Raw genomic sequence first — 27,590 nt, 5'->3', positions numbered from 1 at the left:
GCGCCCCCGGGCCCCACCGCGCATGCGCCCCCCTCGGCCGCCTGCAGTACTCGTTCTCCACCAGCAGGTGGCGGCAGAGGGCGCCCCCGGGCCCCACCGCGCATGCGCGCCCCCCGGACGCCTGCAGTACTCGCTTCCCACCAGCAGGTGGCGGCAGAGGGCGCACGCGGGCGACACCGCGCATGCGCGCCCCCCGGCTGCCTGCAGTACCCCTTTCCCAACAGCAGGTGGCGGCAGAGGGCGCCACCGGACCCCACCGCGCAAGCGCGCCCCCCTGCCGCCTGCAGTACCCCTTTCCCAACAGCAGGTGGCGGCAGAGGGCGCCCGCGGGTGCCAACGGGCATGCGCGTCCCCCGGCCGCCTGCAGTACCCGTTTCCCAACAGCAGGTGGCGGCAGAGGGCGCCACCGGACCCCACGGCGCATGCGCGTCCCCCGGCCGCCTGCAGTACCCGTTTCCCAACAGCAGGTGGCGGCAGAGGGCGCCACCGGACCCCACGGCGCATGCGCGTCCCCCGGCCGCCTGCAGTACCCCTTTACCACCAGCAGGTGGCGGCAGAGGGCGCCCGCGGGTGCCAACGCGCATGCGCGTCCCCCGGCCGCCTGCAGTATTCGTTTTGCACCAGCAGGTGGCGGCAGAGGGCGCCACCGGACCCCACCGCCCATGCGCGTCCCCCGGCCGCCTGCAGAACTCGCTTCCCACCAGCAGGTGGCGGCAGAGGGCGCCCGCGGGCGTCACCGCGCTATGCGCGCCCCCCGACCGCCTGCAGTACTCGTTTTCCACCAGCAGATGGCGGCAGAGGGTGCCCACGGGCGTCATGGCGCATTCGTGGCGCCCGGCCGCCTGCAGTACTCGCTTCCCACCAGCAGGTGGCGGTAGAGGGCGCACGTGGGCGTCACCGCGCATGCGCGCCCTTCGGCTGCCTGCAGTACCCCTTTACCACCAGCAGGTGGCGGCAGGGGGCGCCACCGGACCCCCACCGCGCATGCGCGCCCCCCGGACGCCTGCAGTACTCGTTTTCCACCAGCAGGTGGCGGCAGAGGGCGCCCGCGGGAGTCACCGCGCTATGCGCGCCCCTCGGCCGCCTGCAGTACCCGAATAACAGCAGCAGGTGGCGGCAGAGGGCGCCCGCCGGTGCCACCGCGCATGCGCGCCCCTCGGCCGCCTGCAGTACCCCTTTCCCACCAGCAGGTGGCGGCAGAGGGCGCCCGCGGGAGGCCTTGTCGGGCGGATCACAGCTCGCCTACTGTGCCATTCGGAGCTTGTGGCTGTATTTTTTCCAACGTATTTGCTACCCACACCCCGCGGGGCAGCTTGTCTTACAAAGAATTCTCTCTGTTAATATTCTCTTTAAGGCGGGCACGAAGCATCCACTGCTCTTCTAAGCAAGCAACCTTCCTTCTGTGCTCCCTTCGGGATGCAGGACTATGTGCACTCAGATTTATTCCACTCATTTTTCTTCGCCTTTTCATTGGCACAGTCTCCAAGGACGCCTGGCTTTCTTCTCACAGACTCGCGTCCGTTTCAGTGTAAGGCATCTTTTCCCTCCGCTGCTCTAATCCAAATTCAAATTATCCAGATAAAACAATAGCGAGGTAAGAGAGAACTGTCTGAGTTAAAGTCACCATCTTTCTGTAACTAATTTAGCAGACAGCTGTACCGCATCAGAGGAGGAGGTTTAGATGCTAACCAGGTCAGGCACATCACGGTCAAGTGAGCGCCCCCGGAATCACTAAAGAAACTTAAGTAAGAATCTACTAGAAGAAAGCTGTCTCCTCTTACCACCACCTATTTAAAAGATAGTGTAGTACAGGCAGTTCTACGTGCATAAAACCACATACACACAGTATACCTGACCCAAGTAAATTCCCTCTTAGAAGTCCACCATTAAGCAAAAGAGGTGTATTGTGGTGACATACAGCTGCCGTGTAATGATCCTGAAGGGATGAATCGCCCTATGTATTCCAAGGTACTCCTGTGGTTTGTTTGTTTTTTTTTCAAGTACGTTCAACGGTACAGATAAGTACGTTCCCGCTAAGAAAAGAGTTCAGAATTGTTTATAACGAGTTCGTTCCAAGTGTCACTTTCTCACTTAACGTAGTAATAAAGATACGCTGCTGCTTTTGGATTTTATTTCCTTCTTGAATCTCACTGGTGTAATTCCAATGGTCAAACAACCTCTTCCAGAAAGACCAGCCCACTGCTTCACAGGAGAAGGAAAAGATGTCTCACACACGCTGGCTAGTACTAAAAAGAGTAATAGGAAGAGAAGTTCAGGCCATCAATGTAAGTATGTTTCCCTGCCTCTTCTGCTGGCTGGTCAAGTGGAATCCTCAGGACAGCCCCAGTACCTTGTGAAGAGCTTGTTAACGCCAGCACAACTTCAACCTGTCTTTTAAAAGAAAGCTGTTAAAGGAGCAGGAGACTGTTTTTAAATGAGAACAACCGAAAATAAAATTATCTGAAGAGCCACTTACTACTGGCATATTACCGTTTAAAAGGAAAATATTAATTACGTGCAGGTGCTCCAGTCTTCGTTGCATTTTCTGTGATTCACAACATTACCTTTGAACAAAAGAGTAAGAGGAACGGAAGGGAGGATATTAACTCGGGTAACCAAGGATTTGGTAAGCTGGAACTTGGTGTCTTTAACACTTTAGCCTTGGAGCAAAAATGTACACCCTGTACAGGCTGAGCTGACTGATGAGGCAGGTGCTCCAGGGTACGTGCTACCGGGAGGTAAGTAACAAACACATTCCGCAGCTATTACCAGAAGTGGGGTTTCAGGATATGCAGACTGGTTTCACAAAAAATATTAGCGGTCTGTTGGTGACAGACAATTCGAGGAATTCAGCGCTGCCCATTACAGACTCCTCAGATCAGCACTTAACGAGAATTAATAAAACGGTTTATTTTTTTTATATATATACACATATACACACACACACACACACACACACCTATGTTCAAAAAAATGTATACAGTTAAAATATCAAATTAGTGATCCGGTAACAACACTGTTCAAAACCAATCTCTTTTGTATGAACATTAAAATAAATGCACACTTTTAAAAGCATTTCTTTTTAGTGCTTCCAAAGCACAGCGTGTGCCAAGGCAAGGCCACCTGAAGAATCTCCGTCCTCCTCACGGGATGAAAGAGAACTGAAGTCAGGGACCTGGGAAGCCTCAGGTGCGCTTTCATAATGTCTGCAGATAAAAACAGAAGAGAGTCTGAGGTAGATTGTTTAGTAACCACCAAGTGGTAACAGTCACAGGGCTGTCTTTAGCTTTCATTAACACAACAGCAGTTTCTTTACTCTCGATCTACGCTGAATCTCAAGTTTAAAGGCATGGCTAGCAGTTCTCGGGAACATGACCCTCGTCTCTGTGCTGGCAACATGCAATATTACCAGTGCAGGTGTTTCTGGGAGTTTTGTTTGTTTGTTTGTTTTTATTGGGGGGGGGGGGGGACACACAACAGATGGGATCTCTCCACAATGCAGACACTGTGTGCATTTGACAGTGCCCCATTTTAGTGCGATCCACTGCCTATTGCACGTAAAACGGCTAATGACAGTATTCAAGTGAGTAAATTCTCACCACCTGCAGGAGGGGCAGCAATGGTTATTTTTTTCAGCCTGTTGAGCAAAGAGCACCCTCCACAGGAAAAAAGCCACACCTTTCATAGCACGTCCTTAAGGTTACAGCCCAGCTTCTGCCGATAGAGGTTCGTAAAGTTAAAGCTCTGCTGCTTCTTCTCGGACTCTGACAGTAAGATCACTTGACTGCCAGGATGGCGAGGGCAACAGCTACGTCCTCTTCCACTCTTCTGCGGCACAGCAAACTCATTCCCGGTCCGTATTCCTCTGGCTGGTACACTATTATCTACCGTTCACCTGATTAACTCTGTTGGGTAGGCTGTTGAACTCTAGCTCCTCTAGCGTTCTCTCTAAGTGCTGTATTAAGACACGATTTTTAAACCTAGGGAAGTAATTTCATTTCTTCTTCCAAAAACAGCAGTTAAATAACTCAGTATTATTTTGCCACGACAAACAGTATTAGCAGAGGCTCTCTGTTTCCAGCATGGAAGAGCTTCCCTCATTTCTGACGCCAGAATGGCAAATTTAATTTGATACAGCCATCTTTCCCCAACCCACGCAAATTCTGGGTCTTTCTTCCATAACCACCCGTATCTTTCTATTTCACACTTCAGCTCTAGGTAACGACCATTTACTTCAGAAAATACAACGGCAGTTTGACCGCTGAAACTGTAATAATTTAAGCATGTCAAAACAAAACACTTGTTTTGGAAAAGACTGAGATTTGCTATCATGAACAACGTTAGCGTTTAACTCCGAATCATTCGTATCTATACAAACCTTGCTCCTTCCCTTATAGCAAATTCAATGAAATACTTCTGAGTTTCCATCCGTCCTTGTACGTACCTCCTCAAGAAGAGAGAAGATTTTTTTCACGATCTTAAAGAAGAGATCCAAACAGATATTAGAAACAGATCTTGTAAATGCATTTTCAGTAAATCTCAAGAGCCAAAGGAAAAACAACAAAGCCTAGAGTTTCCCATTTCTGCATACAGTAATGCACGTAAGAAAAAAAAGCCAGCATACCAATAATTTGAAGTGATATCGATTAGCTGATATTCAAATGTAACGCTGAATTTTGTTCTCTTAAAAGAGCAGTATCTAGAAACACCTGCCCTTGGAAAATGCAGACTAGGTTTAATCAGCAGAGAAGCCTTGCATCTCCACGAACACGCTGCCATGATCAGCAGTTAATAGAAACAAAGGGATACCAAGCCACGTTTCAACCTAGAGCTGTCATTTTTGAAAGCAGAGGTTTAAGATAACTACTCTTTACAAGATGACCGATCTATGTGGAGCATGAGCACGATTGTCTCGTATAAAGTTTAACAAAAAAAAAAAAAAAAAAAGTAGCGCAAAAGAATGAACCGGACACCTTAGATGTGAAACAACAGTATTTTTTCATTGGTTTCTGTGTTTTCTTCTCTGAACCAACTATGAAAACACGAATGGCGCTGTGACTAAGCCTGCTTAAGAGTGCTGCAGTAAGGACGGTGAGGATATAAAGTTGGACTCTGAATACATGTACTTACTTTCTTGTTCTTCCACTACTTGTACACGAGTAATCAAAAATCATTCCAAATCTGAGGTTTTATTTTCAAAATAGATCCTCATTTCAAGAAAAAGTCTTCTGTACCCCTAGCCTATTTTTAATACACTAATAAAGAACTTACTTCTTCCACGTTTGCAAACCTCTTTCACCACTCTGATTTTAATACCAGCATCGCTTCCCTCCAACATTGTAGGTGTTATTTTAAATCAATTTGGCACAGATGCAGAAGTAGACTCCATCACTCGTTTTTGGTCATCTCCAGCCACGCTGTAATTTAGAGGCCCTCGAACAAGTGCACTGGTACCAGGTTTACGATCCAAGCCATCTTTGCATCATTTAAGCAATTGAACTCATCATGTAGAGAGTCTAAGTCACCAGGTGACATTTCATCCTCTCCCTTAACAGCTGGAACCGAAGAAGCCATTTGCACAGACAAGCCATCAATTTGCTTTTCCAGCAACTGACAGTTTTCTGCTTTCTTCTCTCCATTACCATCTTGGACAGTACTGATACCAGTGTCTGAAAATTAAGAAGGAGCTTAGTAGTGCATATAACTGCAGGATCAAAAAACACAGAAGGACATTATTCTGCATCCCTTCTTGTTGAAAGTACTGTGGAGAGAGTTACTCAGCACTGTCAGATCACTTCAGTAGTTTTATTCACCCTTTGACGCAACCACAGGAATACCTCCTTTTGGGCTGCTACCGTCTCATATGACTGTCGTGAAGTTATTTGCTGTATTCCCATTTCAGTGACTAAAGTAAACTAAAGTTTCCCCTCCTTCCCCCAGTTCCAGAAAATTTTTCTTTCGACTCTGCTGCAACAGGTGGGTAAATTACTATTTGTGAGAAATTTAAAATTTTTTTTTTTTTTTTTTTTTTTTACACACTTTCCTTCCCCACTTCTCCCTTCCCCACTATAGAATACACAAATGAGAATTAAAAGCTGAAATGAAATCCTTGCTACCGCCAAACCATCGTGGTGAAAGGTTTCAGCACTTTTTAGAAACAGTTCCAAATTATTGCTCATTCAGGACTTCGTTACCTATAGCAACAGCCTGTTTGTCTAAGCCGACCAAAGAAATTCAGTCCCAATTAACTCTAAAACTTACGTGTCCTTTTGAATTAACACAGAAAGCACGGAGACCTTTTTTTTTTTTTTCCTGCACACTATGTCCATTTATGACCACACAAGTTCCTGTACTACAACAACTCCAACATACTTTTATTTGTTGGCATGCCTTTGAGGTTCAGATATGGTGACGGAGATCCAGCAGCACAGGGTGGCCCTTTCCCACCAACATGGTTTGTCACAACGGTGATTGTGGCCGTCGCAATAGCGGCGACATGCTACGCCTTCTCTCTTTAGTGATGCTGGAGTATTGGGCTCTCCAGGACGCTTGATCTTATTCTGAGGCCCAGCAACAAATTTATCTGCTTCATCTATCATCGTACCCTGAAAAGACTTTTTTTTTTTTTTAAATATAAGTAAAAAACAATTGCTTCGTCAATTCACTACCAGAGTATTTGCCTCCGTGTTACAATTCAGTTACTTTTCAAATAATGATACAGCAGATAGCAAGACTTCTCCTACCTTCTCATCCTGTTTGAACAGACTGCCAAGTGTATGAAGAAGCCTTTTTGGTTGATCTGGATCAATCTCCCGAAGGGGTGAAGGCATCATTTTCAACTACTCCTGATGATTTCCCCTTTGAGCAACAGGAACGCCGTGAAGGCAGTCTGCAGCAGAACAAGGTATCTAAATTTAGTCTACCTTAAGACTAAGGAAATACAAGCCTCGCATGCTTCCATTTCCAGTGTTAGCATTTAAGATCTAGAAATCACTATTTCCTCCCTCTACAAAACAAAGGAAAAGCAAAAGGCAAATAAAGCCCCTCTTTCCTTTCACCATCACTATAAGAACATCTACTGCATCCTGTTGCACAGGAAAGCTCACCCATGAAACTTAATTTTCAAATTCCAAGCACGCACAACATGTTTTGTGACAGAAGGCAGAAATTTCATTCTTTTCCTTCGGAATCTAGGGAAGGACGACTGACCCAAGAAACGATGCAAAGTCTACTTCCTCTCCCACACCGAGGACAGAAACACTACTTAGGTGAATTAAATAGCTGTACCAGAATATTAATAAATAATTGTGCCCATTTACCTTCATCCTGCCCCACAATATCCCTGCGTGTTTTCAGAAGATTGGTTCTCATTCCGGTTAGCTGATCTAGAAGACTGTGACAAGACATATCATATGCATTTCTGAATGCCCGTGGCTTCAAATCCTAGTTTTATAATAAAACAAGTAACTTTCAGTTAACCCGCGAGTTCTCACGCACAAAGAAATTGCTCTGTGGGCTGTACTACCGTTAACTACTAAACAAAACAAACAAAAAAAAATTCCAAAACAACTTCAGACATTCTGAACGTATTCTGAAACAACTTTCTTTCCATCTCTCTGGAAAGAGCTTTCCTCCTATCTGTGACAAAGGAAAAAAAAAAAAAAAAAGTTGTGATCGCAGGAGTCGTTACACAAAGCCACACTCTGTGAATTCACTACTACAGTTAAGATCATTTTTAGTCAAAAATACCTCGGCAGCAATGCTATCACTGCAAACATAGCGTTGCCAAAAAAAAAAAAAAAAAAAATTCAACTCAAGATATTGGAGAGGGCGAGCTAAAAGCACAAATAACATGACCGATGGAGGCTGCAACAACCACCTGGTAGATGGTTGTCCACAGCCCTCGGATTGCATGGTCGTCCTTCCTGACAAACGAATACTGGAAGAACAGAAAAGATACACCGTGTGTCCGCAAAAGCCTTCGGGGAGACTACTGAAAGGAAAACCAAACCAAAAAACTAGGAACAGCAAGTGGCGTATACGTCAGTTTTGTTAACAGAGCACCACTAATGTACCAGGAATTTCCACATTCTTCGCCCCTCCTCTACCTTGAAAATGTCACCCAATTCTGTCAGTGTCTTCACCATCAGCATTTATTTATTTATTTCGTTTTTCACGTGGACATCCGAGGAAAACATTTCGAGTCCCTGTCATCGAGGAAGAAGAGGAGAGGGGGGGGGGAAAAAAAAAAAAAAAAAAAAAAGAGATGAGGGGGGAAGAAGCACTGCCATTCCTTTCCTCGGTAACGCGAGCAAAAAGCTCAGGCGCTCAGCAACAATGTGCTTTGAAAGATAAAACACAGAAGAAACTGCACGTTATTTAGTCTCAGCTACAGAGTCACGTGTATTTGTACCTGCTCATTTATTCATCTGCCAGTGTATTTTAGTACAAACGCTACAGAACATAGAAACCGCAAGGTTACTACTACCTTTTGTGACCGACGCGATCTTTGGCAGGAACAGCTATCGAAAAAGAACCAACAAAATCCCCTTCGTCGACAGCCATCCGAACCTTTATCGTCTAACAGCAGTCCTACAAACATCCCCTGGGATGCTCAACTCCTGAAACTTTCTGTTCAACTTGAGGCAGAACAAGCCCTTACCCTGGGCACCTTCACCCAGCTCTCCACTGCTAGCAGAGTAGCACCCTGATACTGTCCAGGACGCGCTGCAGCAGCCTACTCGCTTACGCGTATTTACTGCAGCCTGGTTCGAGACGCGCACAGAGGGACCCACGAAAAATCCACCCTTTCCTTCAGAGAAGTAAATACATACATACATACGGACGACACGGTAAGGAAGAAAAGCTGAACACACAGCATGCGGTCCTTTACCGTGGGGCAGATCCAGCATCAGCACAAGGAGCTTTGGGGCACGTGAGCGATCATCTACACCGGCCATCGCGACAAGCCAAACTCACGCACGCAAGCCTCGACCTAAAAACACAGAACACATTAAGCTCCTTTATAGCTTATGGAAGTAACAACCAGCATCTTAGATGCAGTTGGATAGTTGGATTGCATCAGCTTAGGGACTGCCTCCTTCAAAACGCACAGGGGGGTGGGGAAACCAGTCTTGGAAACCTGTTGCCTAACAGGAAGGAGGCTGTTGTCTTCTCCTCCATAGGTGACGTTCTTCCAAGCATCGTCCTGCTCCTGGATTTTACCAGCCGCGACGGGATGGTCCTACCGGCGTGAGTCGGGAACGCTTCCCACGGGGTTTCTGTGACACTGAAGTAAGTTTTCCGCAGGTACAAGTAACGCAGCACGAGACGGCAAGGAAGCTAAGGCACCGTCTGCAGCACAGCACGTGTGCGATATTGGGCCTGAGGGGACCAGTCAAAGCCTGCAGTAATCGCTGAACAGGTGGGCAAGCAGGGAGCCCTACGGGAAACAAAGCTCACGTTCTGCAAAGCTCTTTTCCCGTCAAGAAGACGGCCTTTTCTATTCAGCGCATTTACTGAACTTTAGGCTACTTCCCAATCGCTTTGGCAAGTTAGCCTTTGCGTAAGCCAAGAGGTTTTAAACTGCCAAGCACCACTGATGGTTCTTGTTCTCCAACAACAGGGAATTTCAATCAGGGCACTCGTTAACAGGAAAGCCTGGCTCTGTTTCACACAAATCACGTACCTAAACCACGGAGACAGGAGTCTGCAGGAAGAACTCTTTAAAAGGTGAACTTAAAGAGAAGGATACTACTCATTTTTCCAGAACTTCTGCAAGGACTGCGGCAAAAAAAAGGCTGAACCAGGGACGTCTCTATCATCATCCCCTCTAGAATTCAGCAACTCCATACAGTTATGGGGCAAATACCACAGCTGCAGCGCAAGACAAACAAAGACCTCGAAGGTCACGTTTCTGCCTGCGTACCGAGTTCCGCTGGGAAGACCCCCCACCTCTGGAAAGACCCCCAGCCGCTCAACTCCCAAGCGACGTTGCCATGGCCAGTGCTTACGCAGAGTTTTGCTCTCTCGCTGCTCAGTACAGGCCCAAGGCCTCCTTTGTTGCACACAGTTCAAGCAAAACTCTTGGGACATAACCAAGAGACAGACAGACAGACAGACAGAAATTGCCTCTCACGTCTGTCCTCACTGACCGCAACCAGCGTCCTGGAAAGCCCCGCAAGCACCGGTCTATTCCTAGGACAACTCCGAAAGCTGAGGCGGGACAAAGTTTAGCCTCTCGTACCAAAGACTGAGCAACAGACAGAGCCTGACAGGCCAGTTCATTCTAGGTCTAAGAGGCTACTACGACTCGGCAGGCACTACGTGCCTTCCTTCCCTTTGCGCTTCCCAGCGCCGAGCAGCTCGCGCTTCCGCAAATTCAATGAAGCCTTTGAGCCGGGGCTGCAGGAAGCTTACGAGCACGCCTTGATTCCACCCCGAGGTCGCTGCGACTTACCTGGGCAGTCGGGACGGACGGGCTGCTCTCTCTCCTGAGAACCCTGCGACCGCAGCACGCCAGCTGCGGCTTTCCTCGCTTTACCCGGTGCGCCACCTTCGCTCGGCAACAAACCCCGCACGGGTCCTAGCGGCGGGGAGCTGCTTCTGCCCCGGTGAACCGCAGCACAAGGAGAGAGCCGGCTGTCAGGACGCAGGGAGAGGAAAGCCTCCGAGGCGCGGCGCGGCGCAGCCCAACGATCAAGCGCAGCGAGGACCCGCGCCCGGCCTCAACACCCCCCGCCCCTCCCGGCCCGACGCTCCGAGGAGGCACCCCCGGAGGCTCTCGCTCGCCTCACCGCCGGCAACCGCGCTCGCCGCCAGCGGCAACCTGCGCCTCCCGGCGCGCACGGCCCGGCCCCGGCCCGGCCCCGGCCCGGCCGCGCAGCCCGGAGCCCACGTGGCCGCCCGGCAGCGCAGAACTACAGCTCCCAGCATGCCTCGGGACGGAGCAGTCCAGCCAATCCAGAGGGGCGTCGGCCACGCGCACGCAACGGCACCTCCTCCTGCTGCCCTCTCTGCCCCCCCCCGCCGCCGCAGCCGCCCCCCTCTCCCCTGTCCCCTCTCCCCCAGCCCCTCTCGTGCTCCGAGCATCTCCAGCATTTCAGGAACTGGAACCCTGGAACCGCTGACGTCTGGCACGTGTCAGAAACGTGGCAGGAGACGTACTCTGCTGTCGCAAGGCACTTGCAAAGCCGGCCCGACAGCTGAAGCAGACTCACACAGTCCACCGAGCAACTCGGGGCCCCCACTGCTGTCCACTCACCCTCATGCTTCGTTCAAGCTTCCGTGCCTACGCCCTGAGCTACAAGAAACAAAGAGAGAAGGTCACATCCACAATGGATACGCAAACAGTGCGGCACATGCAGAGGACTCAAACACAGAGACCAGAGCCAGACAAATAAAACAAACAAACAAACAAACTGAAGTCCACAAATGCCACAAGGCCATGAATGCATAGCAGCCCCGGCAGGGGTAATGGCAGACATACCCTTTGCAGATGAAAAAGGTGACCCCGCTCAGTCTCTTGGTAATACTGCACCAACGCGGTCAAGCCTCTTGTAGCATGTCATCAAGCTGGTTTTAGTCCTCTGGAGAGTTACACGAGTGGGTTGATTCATCTAGAGATTAAAATACAGATCAAACACAGGAGCGTATCATCCCACCATCCCAAAAAAAAAGTGAGCCAGCAACCTCTGCTAAATATCCCTCTATGAAGTGAATTCCAAGCCCTTAGAATTCCAGAAATCCATAGACTCCAGCCTGCCTAGAGAACCCGGCAACTGACTGAAGGAAAAACAAAGCACTTACCCCCAAAGAGCAGCCCAGGCAGAAGGAGCTCTCTGACGGCATACTTGGGGCTCATATACCTTTTGGTCCCACCCAGCACCCAAACCCAATCACCTGGAAAAGGGGAGGGGCAAAGCACATGAAAGTAGAAAGAGGAGGAGCAGCAGCTGTGGTTTATTTACTTATTTATAAGGCTTAGCTCAACAGCATGCAGAGGGCAGACAGGAGAACTGGGGTGTTTCTAGAAGCAACAATCCCCATGCTTTCGCTGCAGCTTTGAATGTTAGAATGACATTACCACCAAGCAAGTAACTGAAGCTTTTCCTGCTGGAATTAGCTCAAACTTTTATTTACACAGAAAGAAAAATCTAGGAGCAGAATAGATTACACACCAAAGAAAAAGTCAATTCCATTCCACTCACAGGAAAAATCACTTACTTAAGTAGGCTAAGAACTAAAAGGCTATGCTGATGGGTCAAAACACACTACAGGACACTGGGGCCGGGCCCTCCGCTGCACCCACTTAAAACCCATCCCTACACTCATCAAGGTGCAACCCCAACCCGAACACAGACGCAGCATTTCAGCCTCAACACAGTTTCCAGAACTGCTGGAAAGCAAGCTTCACCCTCAGCGAGGCGTGCTCAGGCTGCACAGGAGGGGGCTTCGGGCACCTCTTTGCCTACCGAAGAAGACCGCCATCAGCACCTGCTTTGTTCCGATCCTAAAGGCTAACATCACAGCCCACGTCGCCTGGGACACCTGATAAACAGAAGAGAAAGCAGCCATACCGTTTTCAAGCCGTCCCTGCACGTGTCGCTCCTCGATGATCTGCAACCTCTTCTCAAATCCTCAACCGCTTCTGTGGAGAGCCTGCCATGGCACCTGCAAAGCAAGACCCTTCGCAGTCACCTCGTGCTGCTTGGCAGTTCTGCTCCAATCCAGCTCACAAACAGCCCGCCCTTCCCGTGCTGCTCTTCAGAGTGCAGCTTGGCCCCTCTGAGCCTGTGCGACACACCTGTGAAACAAAAAGAAAAGCATAGGCTGAAGCAGCATCCAAAGCCACAGCACAGCTGGGACAGTTACTCTCATCTGCTCCCTAACCTCTGCTCCCTCACCTGCCCTCGAGGCAGATGCTTCCATCTGCTCTCTTAGGCCAGCTACAACACCCCTGAAATATAAACAGGATTTTTACTGTACTTTGTGCAGTTAAGTAACTGCAGTGACAACTGCACCCCTAAAGTACCTGCTACATCTGTTCATCGCTCACCTTGCCAAAAGCAGCTCCGGTCAAGTCCCGCGTTGTACACTGTGTTTCAGCTTTAACAAATGAAAACGGTCACAAGATAATCATTCAGCTGCCAGCATTAGCACCCATCCCTCAACAACACAAAGGGACCCCGTTTACAATATTATCATTTCAAAACAGCAGCCCCCATACCTCAGCACACCTCAGAAGTAGACCAAGCCAGTCACCGAGCTGCCTACGGAGCGCTGAACAGTTCCGGAAGGAGCTCTTTCCTGTGACAGGTTCCTCCAAAGGTTTACACTCCACTGGGGACAGGAGAGAAATAAAAATAAAAGTTTCAAAAACCCCTTATCTGTAAGCTTTCAAGATTCCACAGACCTCCTCCTCAAGCACACCGTTCAAGCACTATGCGAGCAGCTGCTCGCAAGCAGCTCAACTCTTCCCCCCCACACACACATCTGACAAACACCACAGAGATGACTGTGCCTGCTGCCCTTCAGTACGTGCGCAGAGGCAGACCAGATGTCTTCGCCAACACAGTCCGGACAATGTATTAGCACACCCATGCACTGCCACGTTAGCTGTCATCACTAACTGCCAGGCAGGACAGCTCCAGACCAAACACATACACACACAGGCATGCCGCAAACACTACAAACAAAACACACAACACAAGGCGCAAGAAAAAGTGACCCCCGGAGGGAAGCCCTATGGCAACAGCAAGTCACAACAGGTGCTCTGCACCAGACCCAAGGAGAGACTCAAATGTCACGACACGCGACTGGAAGACACTGCCAGAACTGGGGTGATGGAGGCCTAAAAAGCCTTCCTTCAAGACAAGAGACCAGAAGGATGGGGACTGAAAACCCCATATGATTCAAAGATTGAAGCCGAAATTCCTTTAAGCGGTATATTCTTTATTGCAGCGCTGGATGCACGGGGGGATCTCTCCACCTATCGTGCATACCCAAAGCAGAAAGCAGTCTTGAATTTATACGATCAATCTATCAATATTCTACCGGCGCCTATACATCGGATCAGAGCCACGATGACAGAACAAGCACTGAGGCCCTTCAGCACCGCTACCAAGTCCCCTGTCTGGTCAGTCCAGTGTCAAAAGCTAGAAGGATATCAAGACCCGAGAAGCACAGAACAGACATTGCAGAAGCAACACTACAGGACAGACGAACAGAAGGAAACTGTCCTGCCTGGCGCACGCACTCACGCTACAAAATAATCCCGCTGCTTCTATTAGCCTGGTGACCCGGCCACAAGCAGCCTGAACGTGACCCAGCCTGAACCACCCTCGCAGCGGCACCAAGTATTTTCAGCCAGCTGGCTCCACGCTGCTCTGGCTCCCAGCTCCCATTAGCCACCCCAGATATGCAAATACCAGGTGCCCCCCAACTTAGCTCTCAGGTTGCTGCATGGTAAATTCCCTCCGCCTCAAGAAATACACAGGCACTGGTCGTCATCTTAGTCAATTGCCAGGCTCATCATCAGCTGCAAAAACAGAGTACCAGCATTCACTAGCATGCCGGTCATGATGCCCACCTTCTCCACAACGCTGACTACTGCTGATGCAACATACAACTATGCTCACCTGTTCCTCTCCAAATCCAAGCTCCAACAGTGCAACCAGTATCATCCACACCACCTGGGAAAACAAAGGGATTAAATGATCGTTGCGTTCACAACACGTCACCCAATGGTGTGTTTTTTTGTTGTTGTTGTTGTTTTTGTTATTGTTGTTTTTTGTGTGTGTGTTTCCTGTATTTATTTATTTTTTAGTCTGCTTTAGCTCAACGGCATGCAGAGTGCAGACAAGAAAACTGGGGTGTTTCTAGAAGCAACAATCCCCACGCTTTTGCTGTAGCTTTGAATATTAAAAGGACAATACGACCCAGCAAGTAACTGGAACTTTCTTACCTGGAATTAGCTCAAACTTTTCTTCACGTTGAAAGAAAAATCTAGGAGCAGAACAGATTATACACCAACAAAATTGAGTCCATTTCATCCCCAGAAAAAAAAATCACATGCTCTCATCCCCTCCTGTACCTCAGCCGCTTGCCTACCCCACGTGGCACACGCTTCCATCTGTTCTCTTTACCCACTTATAGCACCTCTAAAAGGCAAACTGGAATTTTACTCTATTGGCTGTAGGAAAATAACTGCAGTGACAACCGCACCCCAAACTGAGCCAGCAGCCCCTACTAAACATCCCTCTACTAAGTGAATTCCAAGCACTTAAAATCCAGAAATCCATAGACTCCAGCCTGCCTAAACAACCCTGCAACGGACAGAAGGAAAAACAAAGCACTGTCCCCAAAAGAGCAGCCCAGGCAGAAGGAGCTCTCTGATGGCATGCCTGGGGCTCATATAGCATTTAGCCCCGCCCAGCACCCAAACCCAATCACCTGGGAAAGGGGAGGGGCAAAGCACATGAAAGTAGGAAGAGAGCAAAAGGAGCAGCTGTGTTTTGTTTTGTTTTCCTTTCCTTTGTTTTTTAAAATCTGTTTTATCTCAAAAACATTCAGAGAGCAGACAAGAGACCTGTGGTGTTTCTAGAAGCAAAAATCCCCTTTTGCTTTTGCTGCAGCTTTTAATGTTGAACTGATAACGGCACCAAGCAAGTAACTGAAACTTCTTCAACTGGAATTAGTTTAAACACGCTCACCGTCATCTGCAAACACAGAGAACCAGCATTCACTAGCCCTAACCCTAACCCCAACCCTCACCCTAAACTCTAACCCTAGCCCCAGCCCTAGTCCCTAAGCCCAACCCTGGTTCCCGAGAACTTCATTTCCAGGCATGCTCTGGGCGCTCAACATGGCCTCCCGGAGGTCCGGAGTCCCAGAACTACATCTCCCGGCATGCTCCGGGCAGTCAACACGGCCTACCGGAAGCCTGGTGCCGGAAAACTACACCTACCAGAATTCCCTGGACAGCCAGCACGGCCAATCAGAGGCCGAGCTTTCGAGAACTACATTTAACAGCACTCACTGTAACCCTAGCCCTTCCCGCCCTTACACAAAAAAGCCTCAAGCCCTATCCCTAAACATCCTCGAAACCCCTACGGACCTAACCCAAACTATTTACCACACTAAACCCCTGAAGTCCTATGCCTAAAACCCCTAACCCAATAAATTAAGACGCTCAAATCCCAAACCCGCAAAATTGAGATGCTCAAATCCCAAACCCAAAAAAATAGGACGCTCAAATCCCAAACCCCCTTCCAAAAAAGAAAAAGAAAAATCAAGAAAAAAAAAAAAATCAAACAAAACAAAAACAACAAAAGGGGTAGATTTGGTGGCATCTGCCCTGTAACCCTGCAAAAATCACGAGGGACCTAGAACAACAAAGCAAACGCACAAAATAACATTGACGTCCTATCCATAAATGTGCTATAACAATTAATCACCTCCAAAGAGCTTCAAGCAATAAATGCACATACTACTAGATCGGTTTCCTCTAAAAGATCGTACCAGACCCTGACCCACCAAAAGAACCCTGCATGTAGCTAACAGAAGCATCAACAAAGCACTGACCCCAAAGAGCAGCCCGGGCAGAAGGAGCTCTCTGATGCCGTGCCTGGGGCTCCTATACCATTTGGCCCTGCCCAGCACCCAAACCCAATCACCTGGGAAAGAGGAGGGGGCAAACCACAAGAAAGAGAGCAGGAGCAGCAGCAGCTGTGTTCTTTTATTTATTTATTTATTTGTTTTTTTTTGTGCCTATCCCTAGTTTACAGCATGCAGAGTGCAGACAAAAGAACTGGGGTGTTTCTAGAAGCAAAATTTACCGTATTTATGCCTCAGCTTCGAACATAGAAAGGACAATACAACCAAGAAAGTAAATGAAATATTTTCCACGGGAATTAGCTCAAACTTTAGTGTTAGGTCAGAGCTTGGACTCAATGATCTTGAGGTCTCTTCCAACCTAGAAGATCTGTGATTCTGTGTGATTTACATATGAAGAAAAATCTAGGAGCGTAGGAAATTACACATCAAAAAAAACAACGACGTAATAAGCAACGCGCATGCACGGCCCCACGGCCGCCTGCAGTACTCGTTTTCCACCAGCAGGAGGCGGCAGAGGGCGCCCCCGGGCCCCACCGCGCATGCGCCCCCCTCGGCCGCCTGCAGTACTCGTTCTCCACCAGCAGGTGGCGGCAGAGGGCGCCCCCGGGCCCCACCGCGCATGCGCGCCCCCCGGACGCCTGCAGTACTCGCTTCCCACCAGCAGGTGGCGGCAGAGGGCGCACGCGGGCGACACCGCGCATGCGCGCCCCCCGGCTGCCTGCAGTACCCCTTTCCCAACAGCAGGTGGCGGCAGAGGGCGCCACCGGACCCCACCGCGCAAGCGCGCCCCCCTGCCGCCTGCAGTACCCCTTTCCCAACAGCAGGTGGCGGCAGAGGGCGCCCGCGGGTGCCAACGCGCATGCGCGTCCCCCGGCCGCCTGCAGTACCCGTTTCCCAACAGCAGGTGGCGGCAGAGGGCGCCACCGGACCCCACGGCGCATGCGCGTCCCCCGGCCGCCTGCAGTACCCGTTTCCCAACAGCAGGTGGCGGCAGAGGGCGCCACCGGACCCCACGGCGCATGCGCGTCCCCCGGCCGCCTGCAGTACCCCTTTACCACCAGCAGGTGGCGGCAGAGGGCGCCCGCGGGTGCCAACGCGCATGCGCGTCCCCCGGCCGCCTGCAGTATTCGTTTTGCACCAGCAGGTGGCGGCAGAGGGCGCCACCGGACCCCACCGCCCATGCGCGTCCCCCGGCCGCCTGCAGAACTCGCTTCCCACCAGCAGGTGGCGGCAGAGGGCGCCCGCGGGCGTCACCGCGCTATGCGCGCCCCCCGACCGCCTGCAGTACTCGTTTTCCACCAGCAGATGGCGGCAGAGGGTGCCCACGGGCGTCATGGCACATTCGTGGCGCCCGGCCGCCTGCAGTACTCGCTTCCCACCAGCAGGTGGCGGTAGAGGGCGCACGTGGGCGTCACCGCGCATGCGCGCCCTTCGGCTGCCTGCAGTACCCCTTTACCACCAGCAGGTGGCGGCAGGGGGCGCCACCGGACCCCCACCGCGCATGCGCGCCCCCCGGACGCCTGCAGTACTCGTTTTCCACCAGCAGGTGGCGGCAGAGGGCGCCCGCGGGAGTCACCGCGCTATGCGCGCCCCTCGGCCGCCTGCAGTACCCGAATAACAGCAGCAGGTGGCGGCAGAGGGCGCCCGCCGGTGCCACCGCGCATGCGCGCCCCTCGGCCGCCTGCAGTACCCCTTTCCCACCAGCAGGTGGCGGCAGAGGGCGCCCGCGGGAGGCCTTGTCGGGCGGATCACAGCTCGCCTACTGTGCCATTCGGAGCTTGTGGCTGTATTTTTTCCAACGTATTTGCTACCCACACCCCGCGGGGCAGCTTGTCTTACAAAGAATTCTCTCTGTTAATATTCTCTTTAAGGCGGGCACGAAGCATCCACTGCTCTTCTAAGCAAGCAACCTTCCTTCTGTGCTCCCTTCGGGATGCAGGACTATGTGCACTCAGATTTATTCCACTCATTTTTCTTCGCCTTTTCATTGGCACAGTCTCCAAGGACGCCTGGCTTTCTTCTCACAGACTCGCGTCCGTTTCAGTGTAAGGCATCTTTTCCCTCCGCTGCTCTAATCCAAATTCAAATTATCCAGATAAAACAATAGCGAGGTAAGAGAGAACTGTCTGAGTTAAAGTCACCATCTTTCTGTAACTAATTTAGCAGACAGCTGTACCGCATCAGAGGAGGAGGTTTAGATGCTAACCAGGTCAGGCACATCACGGTCAAGTGAGCGCCCCCGGAATCACTAAAGAAACTTAAGTAAGAATCTACTAGAAGAAAGCTGTCTCCTCTTACCACCACCTATTTAAAAGATAGTGTAGTACAGGCAGTTCTACGTGCATAAAACCACATACACACAGTATACCTGACCCAAGTAAATTCCCTCTTAGAAGTCCACCATTAAGCAAAAGAGGTGTATTGTGGTGACATACAGCTGCCGTGTAATGATCCTGAAGGGATGAATCGCCCTATGTATTCCAAGGTACTCCTGTGGTTTGTTTGTTTTTTTTTCAAGTACGTTCAACGGTACAGATAAGTACGTTCCCGCTAAGAAAAGAGTTCAGAATTGTTTATAACGAGTTCGTTCCAAGTGTCACTTTCTCACTTAACGTAGTAATAAAGATACGCTGCTGCTTTTGGATTTTATTTCCTTCTTGAATCTCACTGGTGTAATTCCAATGGTCAAACAACCTCTTCCAGAAAGACCAGCCCACTGCTTCACAGGAGAAGGAAAAGATGTCTCACACACGCTGGCTAGTACTAAAAAGAGTAATAGGAAGAGAAGTTCAGGCCATCAATGTAAGTATGTTTCCCTGCCTCTTCTGCTGGCTGGTCAAGTGGAATCCTCAGGACAGCCCCAGTACCTTGTGAAGAGCTTGTTAACGCCAGCACAACTTCAACCTGTCTTTTAAAAGAAAGCTGTTAAAGGAGCAGGAGACTGTTTTTAAATGAGAACAACCGAAAATAAAATTATCTGAAGAGCCACTTACTACTGGCATATTACCGTTTAAAAGGAAAATATTAATTACGTGCAGGTGCTCCAGTCTTCGTTGCATTTTCTGTGATTCACAACATTACCTTTGAACAAAAGAGTAAGAGGAACGGAAGGGAGGATATTAACTCGGGTAACCAAGGATTTGGTAAGCTGGAACTTGGTGTCTTTAACACTTTAGCCTTGGAGCAAAAATGTACACCCTGTACAGGCTGAGCTGACTGATGAGGCAGGTGCTCCAGGGTACGTGCTACCGGGAGGTAAGTAACAAACACATTCCGCAGCTATTACCAGAAGTGGGGTTTCAGGATATGCAGACTGGTTTCACAAAAAATATTAGCGGTCTGTTGGTGACAGACAATTCGAGGAATTCAGCGCTGCCCATTACAGACTCCTCAGATCAGCACTTAACGAGAATTAATAAAACGGTTTATTTTTTTTATATATATACACATATACACACACACACACACACACACACCTATGTTCAAAAAAATGTATACAGTTAAAATATCAAATTAGTGATCCGGTAACAACACTGTTCAAAACCAATCTCTTTTGTATGAACATTAAAATAAATGCACACTTTTAAAAGCATTTCTTTTTAGTGCTTCCAAAGCACAGCGTGTGCCAAGGCAAGGCCACCTGAAGAATCTCCGTCCTCCTCACGGGATGAAAGAGAACTGAAGTCAGGGACCTGGGAAGCCTCAGGTGCGCTTTCATAATGTCTGCAGATAAAAACAGAAGAGAGTCTGAGGTAGATTGTTTAGTAACCACCAAGTGGTAACAGTCACAGGGCTGTCTTTAGCTTTCATTAACACAACAGCAGTTTCTTTACTCTCGATCTACGCTGAATCTCAAGTTTAAAGGCATGGCTAGCAGTTCTCGGGAACATGACCCTCGTCTCTGTGCTGGCAACATGCAATATTACCAGTGCAGGTGTTTCTGGGAGTTTTGTTTGTTTGTTTGTTTTTATTGGGGGGGGGGGGGGACACACAACAGATGGGATCTCTCCACAATGCAGACACTGTGTGCATTTGACAGTGCCCCATTTTAGTGCGATCCACTGCCTATTGCACGTAAAACGGCTAATGACAGTATTCAAGTGAGTAAATTCTCACCACCTGCAGGAGGGGCAGCAATGGTTATTTTTTTCAGCCTGTTGAGCAAAGAGCACCCTCCACAGGAAAAAAGCCACACCTTTCATAGCACGTCCTTAAGGTTACAGCCCAGCTTCTGCCGATAGAGGTTCGTAAAGTTAAAGCTCTGCTGCTTCTTCTCGGACTCTGACAGTAAGATCACTTGACTGCCAGGATGGCGAGGGCAACAGCTACGTCCTCTTCCACTCTTCTGCGGCACAGCAAACTCATTCCCGGTCCGTATTCCTCTGGCTGGTACACTATTATCTACCGTTCACCTGATTAACTCTGTTGGGTAGGCTGTTGAACTCTAGCTCCTCTAGCGTTCTCTCTAAGTGCTGTATTAAGACACGATTTTTAAACCTAGGGAAGTAATTTCATTTCTTCTTCCAAAAACAGCAGTTAAATAACTCAGTATTATTTTGCCACGACAAACAGTATTAGCAGAGGCTCTCTGTTTCCAGCATGGAAGAGCTTCCCTCATTTCTGACGCCAGAATGGCAAATTTAATTTGATACAGCCATCTTTCCCCAACCCACGCAAATTCTGGGTCTTTCTTCCATAACCACCCGTATCTTTCTATTTCACACTTCAGCTCTAGGTAACGACCATTTACTTCAGAAAATACAACGGCAGTTTGACCGCTGAAACTGTAATAATTTAAGCATGTCAAAACAAAACACTTGTTTTGGAAAAGACTGAGATTTGCTATCATGAACAACGTTAGCGTTTAACTCCGAATCATTCGTATCTATACAAACCTTGCTCCTTCCCTTATAGCAAATTCAATGAAATACTTCTGAGTTTCCATCCGTCCTTGTACGTACCTCCTCAAGAAGAGAGAAGATTTTTTTCACGATCTTAAAGAAGAGATCCAAACAGATATTAGAAACAGATCTTGTAAATGCATTTTCAGTAAATCTCAAGAGCCAAAGGAAAAACAACAAAGCCTAGAGTTTCCCATTTCTGCATACAGTAATGCACGTAAGAAAAAAAAGCCAGCATACCAATAATTTGAAGTGATATCGATTAGCTGATATTCAAATGTAACGCTGAATTTTGTTCTCTTAAAAGAGCAGTATCTAGAAACACCTGCCCTTGGAAAATGCAGACTAGGTTTAATCAGCAGAGAAGCCTTGCATCTCCACGAACACGCTGCCATGATCAGCAGTTAATAGAAACAAAGGGATACCAAGCCACGTTTCAACCTAGAGCTGTCATTTTTGAAAGCAGAGGTTTAAGATAACTACTCTTTACAAGATGACCGATCTATGTGGAGCATGAGCACGATTGTCTCGTATAAAGTTTAACAAAAAAAAAAAAAAAAAAAGTAGCGCAAAAGAATGAACCGGACACCTTAGATGTGAAACAACAGTATTTTTTCATTGGTTTCTGTGTTTTCTTCTCTGAACCAACTATGAAAACACGAATGGCGCTGTGACTAAGCCTGCTTAAGAGTGCTGCAGTAAGGACGGTGAGGATATAAAGTTGGACTCTGAATACATGTACTTACTTTCTTGTTCTTCCACTACTTGTACACGAGTAATCAAAAATCATTCCAAATCTGAGGTTTTATTTTCAAAATAGATCCTCATTTCAAGAAAAAGTCTTCTGTACCCCTAGCCTATTTTTAATACACTAATAAAGAACTTACTTCTTCCACGTTTGCAAACCTCTTTCACCACTCTGATTTTAATACCAGCATCGCTTCCCTCCAACATTGTAGGTGTTATTTTAAATCAATTTGGCACAGATGCAGAAGTAGACTCCATCACTCGTTTTTGGTCATCTCCAGCCACGCTGTAATTTAGAGGCCCTCGAACAAGTGCACTGGTACCAGGTTTACGATCCAAGCCATCTTTGCATCATTTAAGCAATTGAACTCATCATGTAGAGAGTCTAAGTCACCAGGTGACATTTCATCCTCTCCCTTAACAGCTGGAACCGAAGAAGCCATTTGCACAGACAAGCCATCAATTTGCTTTTCCAGCAACTGACAGTTTTCTGCTTTCTTCTCTCCATTACCATCTTGGACAGTACTGATACCAGTGTCTGAAAATTAAGAAGGAGCTTAGTAGTGCATATAACTGCAGGATCAAAAAACACAGAAGGACATTATTCTGCATCCCTTCTTGTTGAAAGTACTGTGGAGAGAGTTACTCAGCACTGTCAGATCACTTCAGTAGTTTTATTCACCCTTTGACGCAACCACAGGAATACCTCCTTTTGGGCTGCTACCGTCTCATATGACTGTCGTGAAGTTATTTGCTGTATTCCCATTTCAGTGACTAAAGTAAACTAAAGTTTCCCCTCCTTCCCCCAGTTCCAGAAAATTTTTCTTTCGACTCTGCTGCAACAGGTGGGTAAATTACTATTTGTGAGAAATTTAAAATTTTTTTTTTTTTTTTTTTTTTTACACACTTTCCTTCCCCACTTCTCCCTTCCCCACTATAGAATACACAAATGAGAATTAAAAGCTGAAATGAAATCCTTGCTACCGCCAAACCATCGTGGTGAAAGGTTTCAGCACTTTTTAGAAACAGTTCCAAATTATTGCTCATTCAGGACTTCGTTACCTATAGCAACAGCCTGTTTGTCTAAGCCGACCAAAGAAATTCAGTCCCAATTAACTCTAAAACTTACGTGTCCTTTTGAATTAACACAGAAAGCACGGAGACCTTTTTTTTTTTTTTCCTGCACACTATGTCCATTTATGACCACACAAGTTCCTGTACTACAACAACTCCAACATACTTTTATTTGTTGGCATGCCTTTGAGGTTCAGATATGGTGACGGAGATCCAGCAGCACAGGGTGGCCCTTTCCCACCAACATGGTTTGTCACAACGGTGATTGTGGCCGTCGCAATAGCGGCGACATGCTACGCCTTCTCTCTTTAGTGATGCTGGAGTATTGGGCTCTCCAGGACGCTTGATCTTATTCTGAGGCCCAGCAACAAATTTATCTGCTTCATCTATCATCGTACCCTGAAAAGACTTTTTTTTTTTTTTAAATATAAGTAAAAAACAATTGCTTCGTCAATTCACTACCAGAGTATTTGCCTCCGTGTTACAATTCAGTTACTTTTCAAATAATGATACAGCAGATAGCAAGACTTCTCCTACCTTCTCATCCTGTTTGAACAGACTGCCAAGTGTATGAAGAAGCCTTTTTGGTTGATCTGGATCAATCTCCCGAAGGGGTGAAGGCATCATTTTCAACTACTCCTGATGATTTCCCCTTTGAGCAACAGGAACGCCGTGAAGGCAGTCTGCAGCAGAACAAGGTATCTAAATTTAGTCTACCTTAAGACTAAGGAAATACAAGCCTCGCATGCTTCCATTTCCAGTGTTAGCATTTAAGATCTAGAAATCACTATTTCCTCCCTCTACAAAACAAAGGAAAAGCAAAAGGCAAATAAAGCCCCTCTTTCCTTTCACCATCACTATAAGAACATCTACTGCATCCTGTTGCACAGGAAAGCTCACCCATGAAACTTAATTTTCAAATTCCAAGCACGCACAACATGTTTTGTGACAGAAGGCAGAAATTTCATTCTTTTCCTTCGGAATCTAGGGAAGGACGACTGACCCAAGAAACGATGCAAAGTCTACTTCCTCTCCCACACCGAGGACAGAAACACTACTTAGGTGAATTAAATAGCTGTACCAGAATATTAATAAATAATTGTGCCCATTTACCTTCATCCTGCCCCACAATATCCCTGCGTGTTTTCAGAAGATTGGTTCTCATTCCGGTTAGCTGATCTAGAAGACTGTGACAAGACATATCATATGCATTTCTGAATGCCCGTGGCTTCAAATCCTAGTTTTATAATAAAACAAGTAACTTTCAGTTAACCCGCGAGTTCTCACGCACAAAGAAATTGCTCTGTGGGCTGTACTACCGTTAACTACTAAACAAAACAAACAAAAAAAAATTCCAAAACAACTTCAGACATTCTGAACGTATTCTGAAACAACTTTCTTTCCATCTCTCTGGAAAGAGCTTTCCTCCTATCTGTGACAAAGGAAAAAAAAAAAAAAAAAGTTGTGATCGCAGGAGTCGTTACACAAAGCCACACTCTGTGAATTCACTACTACAGTTAAGATCATTTTTAGTCAAAAATACCTCGGCAGCAATGCTATCACTGCAAACATAGCGTTGCCAAAAAAAAAAAAAAAAAAAATTCAACTCAAGATATTGGAGAGGGCGAGCTAAAAGCACAAATAACATGACCGATGGAGGCTGCAACAACCACCTGGTAGATGGTTGTCCACAGCCCTCGGATTGCATGGTCGTCCTTCCTGACAAACGAATACTGGAAGAACAGAAAAGATACACCGTGTGTCCGCAAAAGCCTTCGGGGAGACTACTGAAAGGAAAACCAAACCAAAAAACTAGGAACAGCAAGTGGCGTATACGTCAGTTTTGTTAACAGAGCACCACTAATGTACCAGGAATTTCCACATTCTTCGCCCCTCCTCTACCTTGAAAATGTCACCCAATTCTGTCAGTGTCTTCACCATCAGCATTTATTTATTTATTTCGTTTTTCACGTGGACATCCGAGGAAAACATTTCGAGTCCCTGTCATCGAGGAAGAAGAGGAGAGGGGGGGGGGAAAAAAAAAAAAAAAAAAAAAAGAGATGAGGGGGGAAGAAGCACTGCCATTCCTTTCCTCGGTAACGCGAGCAAAAAGCTCAGGCGCTCAGCAACAACGTGCTTTGAAAGATAAAACACAGAAGAAACTGCACGTTATTTAGTCTCAGCTACATGAATACATCACGTGTATTTGTACCTGCTCATTTATTCATCTGCCAGTGTATTTTAGTACAAACGCTACAGAACATAGAAACCGCAAGGTTACTACTACCTTTTGTGACCGACGCGATCTTTGGCAGGAACAGCTATCGAAAAAGAACCAACAAAATCCCCTTCGTCGACAGCCATCCGAACCTTTATCGTCTAACAGCAGTCCTACAAACATCCCCTGGGATGCTCAACTCCTGAAACTTTCTGTTCAACTTGAGGCAGAACAAGCCCTTACCCTGGGCACCTTCACCCAGCTCTCCACTGCTAGCAGAGTAGCACCCTGATACTGTCCAGGACGCGCTGCAGCAGCCTACTCGCTTACGCGTATTTACTGCAGCCTGGTTCGAGACGCGCACAGAGGGACCCACGAAAAATCCACCCTTTCCTTCAGAGAAGTAAATACATACATACATACGGACGACACGGTAAGGAAGAAAAGCTGAACACACAGCATGCGGTCCTTTACCGTGGGGCAGATCCAGCATCAGCACAAGGAGCTTTGGGGCACGTGAGCGATCATCTACACCGGCCATCGCGACAAGCCAAACTCACGCACGCAAGCCTCGACCTAAAAACACAGAACACATTAAGCTCCTTTATAGCTTATGGAAGTAACAACCAGCATCTTAGATGCAGTTGGATAGTTGGATTGCATCAGCTTAGGGACTGCCTCCTTCAAAACGCACAGGGGGGTGGGGAAACCAGTCTTGGAAACCTGTTGCCTAACAGGAAGGAGGCTGTTGTCTTCTCCTCCATAGGTGACGTTCTTCCAAGCATCGTCCTGCTCCTGGATTTTACCAGCCGCGACGGGATGGTCCTACCGGCGTGAGTCGGGAACGCTTCCCACGGGGTTTCTGTGACACTGAAGTAAGTTTTCCGCAGGTACAAGTAACGCAGCACGAGACGGCAAGGAAGCTAAGGCACCGTCTGCAGCACAGCACGTGTGCGATATTGGGCCTGAGGGGACCAGTCAAAGCCTGCAGTAATCGCTGAACAGGTGGGCAAGCAGGGAGCCCTACGGGAAACAAAGCTCACGTTCTGCAAAGCTCTTTTCCCGTCAAGAAGACGGCCTTTTCTATTCAGCGCATTTACTGAACTTTAGGCTACTTCCCAATCGCTTTGGCAAGTTAGCCTTTGCGTAAGCCAAGAGGTTTTAAACTGCCAAGCACCACTGATGGTTCTTGTTCTCCAACAACAGGGAATTTCAATCAGGGCACTCGTTAACAGGAAAGCCTGGCTCTGTTTCACACAAATCACGTACCTAAACCACGGAGACAGGAGTCTGCAGGAAGAACTCTTTAAAAGGTGAACTTAAAGAGAAGGATACTACTCATTTTTCCAGAACTTCTGCAAGGACTGCGGCAAAAAAAAGGCTGAACCAGGGACGTCTCTATCATCATCCCCTCTAGAATTCAGCAACTCCATACAGTTATGGGGCAAATACCACAGCTGCAGCGCAAGACAAACAAAGACCTCGAAGGTCACGTTTCTGCCTGCGTACCGAGTTCCGCTGGGAAGACCCCCCACCTCTGGAAAGACCCCCAGCCGCTCAACTCCCAAGCGACGTTGCCATGGCCAGTGCTTACGCAGAGTTTTGCTCTCTCGCTGCTCAGTACAGGCCCAAGGCCTCCTTTGTTGCACACAGTTCAAGCAAAACTCTTGGGACATAACCAAGAGACAGACAGACAGACAGACAGAAATTGCCTCTCACGTCTGTCCTCACTGACCGCAACCAGCGTCCTGGAAAGCCCCGCAAGCACCGGTCTATTCCTAGGACAACTCCGAAAGCTGAGGCGGGACAAAGTTTAGCCTCTCGTACCAAAGACTGAGCAACAGACAGAGCCTGACAGGCCAGTTCATTCTAGGTCTAAGAGGCTACTACGACTCGGCAGGCACTACGTGCCTTCCTTCCCTTTGCGCTTCCCAGCGCCGAGCAGCTCGCGCTTCCGCAAATTCAATGAAGCCTTTGAGCCGGGGCTGCAGGAAGCTTACGAGCACGCCTTGATTCCACCCCGAGGTCGCTGC

At 48.2% G+C, this 27,590-nt stretch overlaps 3 long non-coding RNA genes across 4 annotated transcripts; all 3 read right to left on the bottom strand.

Annotated features, from left to right (window-relative positions):
- Window positions 1-1,886: 1,886 nt before the first annotated feature.
- Window positions 1,887-9,991, bottom strand: LOC311431704. The gene is made up of 8 exons (XR_014689586.1): window positions 9,143-9,991; window positions 8,894-8,995; window positions 8,109-8,207; window positions 7,320-7,393; window positions 6,744-6,889; window positions 5,272-5,669; window positions 3,679-4,477; window positions 1,887-3,206 (listed from the first exon to the last, which is right to left on the bottom strand). It is a non-coding gene; the product is annotated as an uncharacterized lncRNA (long non-coding RNA).
- Window positions 9,992-11,033: 1,042 nt separating this feature from the next.
- On the bottom strand, window positions 11,034-15,082 carry LOC311431709. 2 transcript variants are annotated; one of them, XR_014689591.1, is made up of 7 exons: window positions 14,966-15,082; window positions 14,640-14,693; window positions 13,229-13,341; window positions 13,058-13,107; window positions 12,579-12,672; window positions 11,489-12,469; window positions 11,034-11,302 (listed from the first exon to the last, which is right to left on the bottom strand). It is a non-coding gene; the product is annotated as an uncharacterized lncRNA (long non-coding RNA). The 2 variants fall into 2 exon arrangements; XR_014689592.1 differs by having other exon boundaries at window positions 11,489-11,618; window positions 13,239-13,341.
- Window positions 15,083-19,020: 3,938 nt separating this feature from the next.
- Window positions 19,021-27,130, bottom strand: LOC311431578. Its single transcript, XR_014689536.1, has 8 exons — window positions 26,281-27,130; window positions 26,032-26,133; window positions 25,242-25,340; window positions 24,453-24,526; window positions 23,877-24,022; window positions 22,406-22,803; window positions 20,813-21,611; window positions 19,021-20,340 (listed from the first exon to the last, which is right to left on the bottom strand). It is a non-coding gene; the product is annotated as an uncharacterized lncRNA (long non-coding RNA).
- Between the last annotated feature and the right edge of the window lie 460 nt (window positions 27,131-27,590).

This window comes from Aythya ferina (assembly GCF_964211825.1).
Source record: "Aythya ferina genome assembly, chromosome: 2".
Classification (NCBI taxonomy): domain Eukaryota; kingdom Metazoa; phylum Chordata; class Aves; order Anseriformes; family Anatidae; genus Aythya; species Aythya ferina.
Note: the sequence above shows the minus strand (reverse complement) of the source record. Positions and strands in the feature narration are given on the sequence as shown.